At 46.2% G+C, this 8,798-nt stretch overlaps 1 pseudogene; it reads right to left on the reverse strand.

The window, feature by feature from the left end:
- Positions 1 to 688: 688 nt before the first annotated feature.
- On the reverse strand, positions 689 to 8,589 carry LOC120695610 (annotated as a pseudogene).
- Between the last annotated feature and the right edge of the window lie 209 nt (positions 8,590 to 8,798).

Below are 8,798 nucleotides of genomic sequence, written 5' to 3' on the forward strand. Positions count from 1 at the left end.
ATGTAATCGATCCTGGTTACAGCAGACGGTCTGAGTGTACTGGTTGAGTGCAGTAATTCTGGTTCGAGTTTAAGTGTTAATTATTGTACTTGATTGGTATTATTTGGACGTTCTGTGAACTCCTCCAGTCCGTGGCCACGACGGTCGACCTCGCCGGATCCAGATGCTATCGGCGTACGTGTCCGACGCTTCGGTGCGCGCTATCATCCGGCAGCAGGTTCAGGTTCAGGGACAGGGACACGTTCCTGCGGCTCCGAGCCGCCGGCGCTCCGACCTTGTCTTGCCTGTCCCCTGTCGTGAGGGAAGCGAGGTTTGTATCTGTCTCGCCCACGTGACGGTGAGCTTATGCATGATCATGCTGTACCGCCAGGTAAATTTGCCTAGCCTCATCATCAATCAAAGGCCTCAAATAATGGTATAACGAATTTTCATGAAACGATATATATGCATGGACACGCGGGCTGCGGTGCCACAGTGTATGGGTGGTATGGGTGGAGTGGGAGTTTGGAGATTTTCTCGACCTGCATGACAGGTTATCTTCTACCTTAATCACAATGCCTTCAGGAAAGTCTTACCCCGACGGGTCGAGTTTTTGTATATATGTGTGGAGAGTGGTGACATATTTATACATGCATTATTAATGCATGCCAACACTGGCACGCACCAGGACATCGACTGATGATTGATGCTATCTCGGCAAGTTTAGGCTGATGCTCATGTCCCACGAGGCAGACGTTTCTGTGTCCACAGGGCGGCGCACGTTGAAGTACGCCGGCTGCTTCGGCTCCGGGATGACCTCGCCCTCACTGCTGGTGCTCAGCATCCCGACGACCTCATCCATGGCGGGGCGGTCGTCCGCGCTCTCCTGAACGCAGAGAAGGGCCACATGAACGTATCTCTCCATCCTGAGGTGGTCTTCCTCATCCCCTGCTAATAATAATAAACAGCGATCGACCAGCTCGTGCCATTGCCCCTCTTGCCAGAGGAGTCATGCCTACAAGAAATTAAAAGAAAGTTAGTAGATCTTCTTTAATCCTGAATAAGTTTAATCTTCAGCTTCAATGATCAAGCAGAATTATTATCTTCTACAGTACTAACGTACATATGCGATGAGCTTGTACAATTTTCCATCGTATCTGTAGGACCTAGTGGCCATCATCCCGCTTATGATCTCTAAGACCAGGACACCGAAGCTGAAGACGTCAGATTTGACAGAGCAAACTCCATCCGAGGCATACTCTGGAGCTATGTAGCCACTTGATCATGCATGCATGCAAAACAAAAAGTTTAGTGGATCGTAGAAATAATAATATATATACACAAATTTCATATTAAACTCTCCAACATTATTATCAAGTGCTTACAGAGGGAGCTGCTTACAGTGTGCCTACAATTCTAGTGGTATTTGACTCCACGCTAGACCCGAATAACTTAGCCATCCCAAAATCTGAAATTTTGGGGTTCATCTCGTTGTCCAAAAGAATGTTGCTGGCTTTGAGATCCCTGTGGACCACGCGGAGCCGTGAGCGTTTGTGGAGGTAGAGAAGCCCCTGCGATATCCCATCGATTATATTCAGACGTTTTGGCCAGTCTAGTGACACTCCTTTTTTACTGTCTGCAAAACACAACTGCAGTTAGATTAAGAAAGTAAGAGTATCTTTTGCGTATTCGAGAAAAAAGAAAGAGTAAATTCACAGATTCCATCATAGAAACTTTGGTCTACATGGTGTTTCAAGGGTAACATCTTCTTTTGGAGAATATTTCAAGGGTAAGAATTTATCAAGGAGAAAAATTATTTTGGACAAGTTTTCAAGAGGTAGTCTTGTTGGCATACCGAAGATGATAAGGTCCAGACTTTTGTTTGGCATGTACTCGTAGACTAGAATCTTCTCGTGCTCCCCTTCAATACAGCAGCCCAACAGCTTGACTAGATTCCTGTGCTGAAGCTTTGCAATGAGCTGGATCTCATTCTTGAACTCTAGCAAACCTTGTAAGGAACGGGGACCAAGTCTTTTCACTGCAACTTGAAGCCCATCAGGCAACAAACCCTGACAGCGCCAGAAATAATGTATTATTATTGTACGTGTTCGAACAGTTGTTTTAATTCGAATATAGAGACTTTTTGTGATGCCTGAAAATCACTGGAAATGACTTAATAAATACCTTATAGACAGGACCGAAACCACCTTGTCCAAGTTTGTTTTCAATCGAAAAACCATTAGTAGCACCTTCCATCTGTGAGAATTCATAAAGCAAAAAACCTGAATTGCCTTCTTCCATTCTCCAGAGATTGATCACATTTTTCACAGCAACAGATAAATTTTTAGCTCCAACGACCGAACAAGTTCTGATCACAGGTACAAGTCCTGTAATTCATGTTCAGCCAAGAAGGAAAGTTTTTGGAAGAATCTTTGTTAATTAGCTTAAGAGTGACATCACACAGATACCTCTTTTTCTTCGTATTTTGATCCATAAAACTACTAGCAGCCAACACCAATACGGAGACAACCGCTATAGTCGTCCAAAGCCAAGACTTTCTCGCTGCCGTGCCGCAGTCATTTTCAGGATAAGAATCGACAGTTAAAACCAAATGAAGAAATTAGATATACTAATAAATTGTCGAATGTGCTCATACTTGTAAAAATGTCTTCGTAAATAAATATACATCATGATCCTATATATGGTGTTATCCCAATTAATTTGAAAACTTTGATCCCTAATTCACACAAGATATTGTTTTCACAAAAAAGAATCATAAAATGATTAATTAACTTTTGTCACTTACATATAGAAAATGATATCATTATTATCATATTTCATTAATAAAAAATACTTCTACCTTCAGTACTTTATTTTGCCTAACAAACATGTAGAGATATTCTGTTGTTAATTACAAAATAAAGCTGAAGGATTGGAGGGTAAGAAAGGGGATAAGATAATTAAATGGTCCGCAAAACAATACACAAATTAAGTAGCTAAGGACTGCATTATTATTAAAAGCACCTCTAAATATAATTATATTTTTTTTCTAGTGAATATCAATTTAGATATATAGTTTCTCTTAGCTCAAGTGTACTATATAGGAGTAGTAGCATATTTTAAGAATGTCCAAAACAAGGAATATATAATGAAACAGCGGAGGAGTATGTACGTTTGGTCTCATTATTATTATTATTATTATATGCAGGTCGACTGACAGGTTGGCTGTGTCGAAGAAGGTGTCGTCAGTCTCGTAGCGCACCGTGCAGCGCGGCACCAGGATTCGGCCGCCATATCGCCCCTTGGGAAACGTCGCCGGGAACGCCGAGATGAGGCGGTCGAGGCACGCCCCGCACCACTCCGGCGGCATGTCCGCCGTGCACTGCACCAGCCCGTGCGCTCCCATCCATTAATGGCGGCCAGGAGAGAGGAGGCGAGTGGAGAGGATGGTGAGGGGGGTCTCAATCCTTCCAAAATGGCGGCCAGGATAGAGGGGCCGAGCACGACGGATGAGGTGGGACCTCCCTCCTTGCATCAGTGATGGCAGGGCGCAAGAACTCGACGGGCCAAGCTCCCTTGATGCCGCTCGTCACTGGAAACGGTAACTGCACGAGCTCCGCTGCCGATCTACTGTCCCTTCTTTTTGTATCTACTTCGAAATTGTTGGTATGTTCTCTAGATTTATGCATGGGCGCAATATCGATGGAGCATGCAGTGGCTCTTATGGATCCGTCCTTTTTCAATTTCAGGGCTGGAACCAACAAGGTTAGTGAGTTTTGCACTACATTAAATTTAGACTAGGGAGGAGCAACCTAATATGCATGCACTAGACAATTTACTGACCCGTGACTTCTTTGTTTGTGTTAATTTCAGGTTCCCTGGAAAATAAGGAGGTCCTTCAGCAACTACTTCGTTTGTGCATGTTAGTGGTGGCATGGGAGATGAATGCTGCATCCGGGGCTCTGGTGATAATCCAAACTTTGTTCAGTCTTTATTACTTCGGGAAATATAAAACACGAGTACATGCGGTGTACAAAAGGACTTGAGATTTCAGGGATAGGAGCGATGTAGCTTAGCCTGAATGTCCCAAGCGTTAGTTCTGGGCGTGGTTCGTTGGAGTAGGTGCTTTGGTCGTAGCGGATCTTCCCGGTAGCTCAGCTGGTGCTGTTCGTTGGTGGGTCCGTCGTGACTACACCTTGGATTCAGACCAAATTGTTTGTGCAAAGTTGACTGGACAACATTGACATCACTCATCAGCAGGGAACCGACCGCAGAAGAAAATGGCATTTTTGAGGATTATGGACTTATGGTAATGAATCTATAATAATATTAGATTGTGTCAATGAAGTAAAACCTTGGCCGAGTCGTATGTTTTGAGAAAAGAATCTATTACATAGCGTACTTTCTCACAAGGTCATTGTTTGAATTGAAAATCTTGGTACCCGATGCTACTAGTACTGCACTGACTGTAGAGGGCCGGGGGTATCTATGTTCCAGGCATATGCTTTACATGTTAAAACTCGACCAGAGGGAGAGACGTCCCCCTGATTTTCATCTTAAGAAGCTTGTGCCGTGACTCGAACCCGGGCTGGCTCAGTAAACCGCTTCTCTGGTGTGTTCGGTTGACTAGTTGCACCGTGAGAGTGTTGGCATATGCTTTACATGTTGATATCTATGTTTACCGGTGGTTGTCGAATAACTACTTTTTGTGTATTGATCCATCAGATCAAATCTCCAGGAAGTCAATCAGTAGCCTAGGGATGTTGCCGCAATTTATACTCTCTGATGCATTTGTTTATACTCTTTGATGCATACCTGCAGTTCTGAACTTTTGATTGAACTACTCTAATCAGCCTGTCACGCCCTGCGAGACCAATGGTTCCAATCAGTTACCCAGTCCTTTTGTTCCCAATGTTGTCTGATGTTCATATTAATCTTGCCTTGCAAGGAATCAAGAGGTAACGGTTCTGAAACAGATGGTGAATAAAGAGGTAGTTGGGTCTAGTGTGTTGGATATGTTCCAAATTCAATTGCCCATGATAAAGGCCGACTTCTGACGGAGCGTAGCGGAGGCCCGTACGGTACATATACCCTTGTTAGGGTTTTCACCGTGATTATTCTCTTGTAAGCCGTCATACGGTGTTGTAACCCAAACTCTTGAAAATAGTGAGAAGTGTTGCTGGCTGGCGCCCGTGGTTTTTCCCCTTCGCATTGGAGGAGTTTTCCACGTAAAATCATGTGTCTCCGCTGTGATTGATCTTACTTGTTTTATCATTTAGTCGCCGTTACTTGTAACATAGTGCATGTTTAAGTGATTCGGAGCTTCTGAGTCTTAGGGCACCGGAGGTTAAAGTCAGACGTGGCAGACCAAGAATCAACCGATACCGGCCACTCATTGAGATGATTAAAGAGAAGATGCTGAAGAAATCAGGGAAGAATATGCAAAAAATGACCAAGAAAGGGAAAACAAAGAAGAAATGCACCTGTGGTCTCGATGGCCACAAGACTTCAGAATGCTTCAGCAAAAGTGTTGTAATGGCTGCTATTTGAGGAGCATTTCCAGCAGCATTTCAGCTTGTGTGCTTTTGGTATTATATTATGATAGATTGAATTATGGTAGACCAGTTTGGCAGATTATATTTTGTGCTGGCATTTGAGGTACTATCATGCTTCAGCAAAACTGTTGTGATGACTGATATTTGAGGTGCATTTCCAGGATCCTTTTGACTTGCATGATTTTGGTATCATTGTAGTCATATGGTGTATTATGCCAGATTATATTTCGATCTGGGAATTTTTAGTAACCTATTGTGAAATTGACCGTCCAATTGTAAGAGTACCAAGAACATTATATATGATCTGGTAGAACCCTTAGCTGCACGCCCTTAGCTGCACGAGTTTCGATGATGTTGGTAAGGAATTGGAATGGAATTGCTGGTGGAGATGTTGAGTGCATCTCGGTTGGAAAAGGATTTGGGCTTTTTTTTGCTGTAATTCATTGTTTTTTTTCCTGGTCTGAGGTCAACCGAAATCCATCTTTTGAGTGCATCCACAGTTGAAAGAGTTAAGAGGCATGAGGAATGCAAGACTATAAATACAATCAAGATGGTAACACCTCATCCAGCAAGGGAAACACAGTTTGTCACTTAATTAAATGTAGGGAACCATCCTATTAAATTTCAGCACCGCCGTGAAAAGTTCAGTATTTTTGGCGCCATCTCAACAAGGGGTGCTCAAAATAGAATGGATACAAGGTGCCAATAAGTGCCATTTAAACAGATGCACTAAACGCAACAAGTTTGGTACTCGCCAAAATAACAATAGTTAGCCAGCAAAAGTCGCAAAACCAAGGCTACTGCTTTGTTGCAACTTCATAAATGCAAGAGGCAAATCAACAGTTCCGGCATGTCGCCACAATTCCCAGCCATATGCACAGAAGTTGGTACAATAATTCGGCACAATTTATCCCATGCTCCGCCTATACCAAGACACACACAAAAAAAATTGGCAGGTGTAAGCTGCCTAGTAGACTTTTTTGGTGAAAAACAACTACCGACTCCAAGCAAATATCAACTGAGTTGGTGCTGCACAAGTGCACATACCATCTTCAGCCCCCAGAGAATTTTCTCCTCCCAATATGGCCAGTACATTGACAAGTTGGCTTAACTGGAAAGTGCAAACAAGGTACAGAGCATGAGGACTCCAGATAACACCTAACAAACAATCTTTCCTACATGAACTGCTTAGAATGGGTAAATCACGGCAAACATCACCCCCAATGGAAGAAGGGAACATATCTAGTGCAAACCACAACTTCGTAAAAACCCATGCAAATCATATCAAAAAAATCATCTAAATTCACCAAAAAAATTACACATATAGATGATATGATGGTACACAACCTTGTAAAATATTTTGTCCAAACTCGACTTTATCTGTGAGATATAAAAAAACAAATTTCAAGCCGGGAAGTTGTCTAGATGATTTGTTAGAAATTTGTTATTTTTATATCTCACAAACGAAGTCGAGTTTGGACAATATATTTTATAAGGTTGTTTATCATCATATCATCTACATGTGTAATTTTTTGGTGAATTTAGACGATTTTTTTGGCGTGATTTACACGAGTTTTCATGAATTTATGGTTTGCACTAAATATGTGGTCGCTGAAGATAGAAGCCGATTCCAACTTGATGCAGCTTTGACTCTAATTCATGGATGCCAAAAGCCAATTCCAATTCTCTGGCTTCTAGTACTCTGTGCAGAATGACATTGATTCGCGAGTATGCTGTTCATGGGACAATCGGGAGTTGACGCTGCGCAATAATCAAGGCTTGCAAAGCATTGACACGAAATAAAAAAACGATGCAGCAGCTAGTTTTGGTAACTGCATGAGAAACTGCAACAGGGCATACAAGGGTGAGAATCAGATAAGGGACGCCGGAACTTGCGATTGCGAATCCATCCAAGGCTGGAAGTTAAAATCCGGGTGGATAAGTGGATTCAACGCTGGGAGAATGAGAGGAAGACGGCTGCTCGCTACCGCGACGGCGGCGGCGGCGCGCGGAGCCAAGCAACCGCCGCGTGGGCTCGGGCCTCGGGGGCGTCGGAAAGCTCGAGCGGCTTGCTGCAGGGGACAAGGAGTAGTGGACCGCGACGGCGGCGGAGGTCACGGTCGCTGCAGCGCCAAAGCTCGGGACAGCGGCGGCGGAGCCAAGAAGCCGCCGCGCCGAAGCGCGGGCTCGGGCTTCGGGGCGTCGGAAAGCTCAGCGGCTTGCTGCAGGGAGCCAGGGACAAAGGAGCAGTGGGCCGCGATGGCGCGCGGAGGTCGCGGCCGCGGTCGCACCGGATCTCGGGGCAGCGGAGGAGGCGGCGGAGCAAAGAAGCCGCCGCGCCGCAGCGCGGGCTCGGGCCACGGGTTGTCGGGAACGGGAAGCGCAGTAGGCCCGAGGGGGAAGGAATCTCGCCTGGGCTAGGCCACACAACAGCACGAGGCAACGAGCGAGGCACAACATCCACTGGCACGAATCTCAACGCGACCGAAATCGACGGTAAAAAATTTACCGGCCCGAGACGGTGCCGCCGGTTAACTAATGTCCAGCCCGTATAGCGTCAGGCTCTGCTCCTGGAACCGCGACCGCCCCGTCGCGTACCTGTCCGGCCTCCACGCGGCGATGCCGGCGATGGTGGTCACCAGCTCCTTGACGAGCCCGTCGAACCGCACGGCGGCGTCGGCGGGCGTCACGAAGTTGGTTCTGATCCCCGCCCACCGCGGCTCGTCGCCGTCGAGGTCGTCGCCGGAGAGGAAGTCCAAGCCGGAGAACCGCAGCTGGTACCGGTCGTAGAAGACCGTCACGTCCCTCAGCCATGGGCTGCAGCACAAGGATCTCTCGGAGTCGCCGTCCCGACCGCGCCCACGGCCGAGCCTTTCGCCCTCGCGCCCGCGACGAGGATGTCGGCCAGAGCGTTGAGGTTCCACCAGTAGGCGGCGTTGCTCCTGTTGGCCGGCATGCCGCACTTGTGGCCCAGGATGATGTCCTCCGCGCCCGCCGGCGGCAACGTCGCCGCGACGATGGCGAGGAGGAGGAGCTGCACGATTGAAGCCGACATGGATCGGTCGGAGCCGCGCACGTATACTGTTTGAAAGACGTCTAAGCTAGTCCATCTAGTACTGTGTTTAGCACTCTAGCTTAGCAGTAGCTTTGTTGTAAGATAGTTGGCACGGATCGGAGCTTGATCGATCGAGCTCTTATAAGGTGGTGGCTTTGCATTGATCGAGATCCATGTCCATGTGGACCACGCAGAGGCGTGAGTGTATA

Source organism: Panicum virgatum, chromosome 2K (assembly GCF_016808335.1).
Source record: "Panicum virgatum strain AP13 chromosome 2K, P.virgatum_v5, whole genome shotgun sequence".
Classification (NCBI taxonomy): Eukaryota; Viridiplantae; Streptophyta; class Magnoliopsida; order Poales; family Poaceae; genus Panicum; species Panicum virgatum.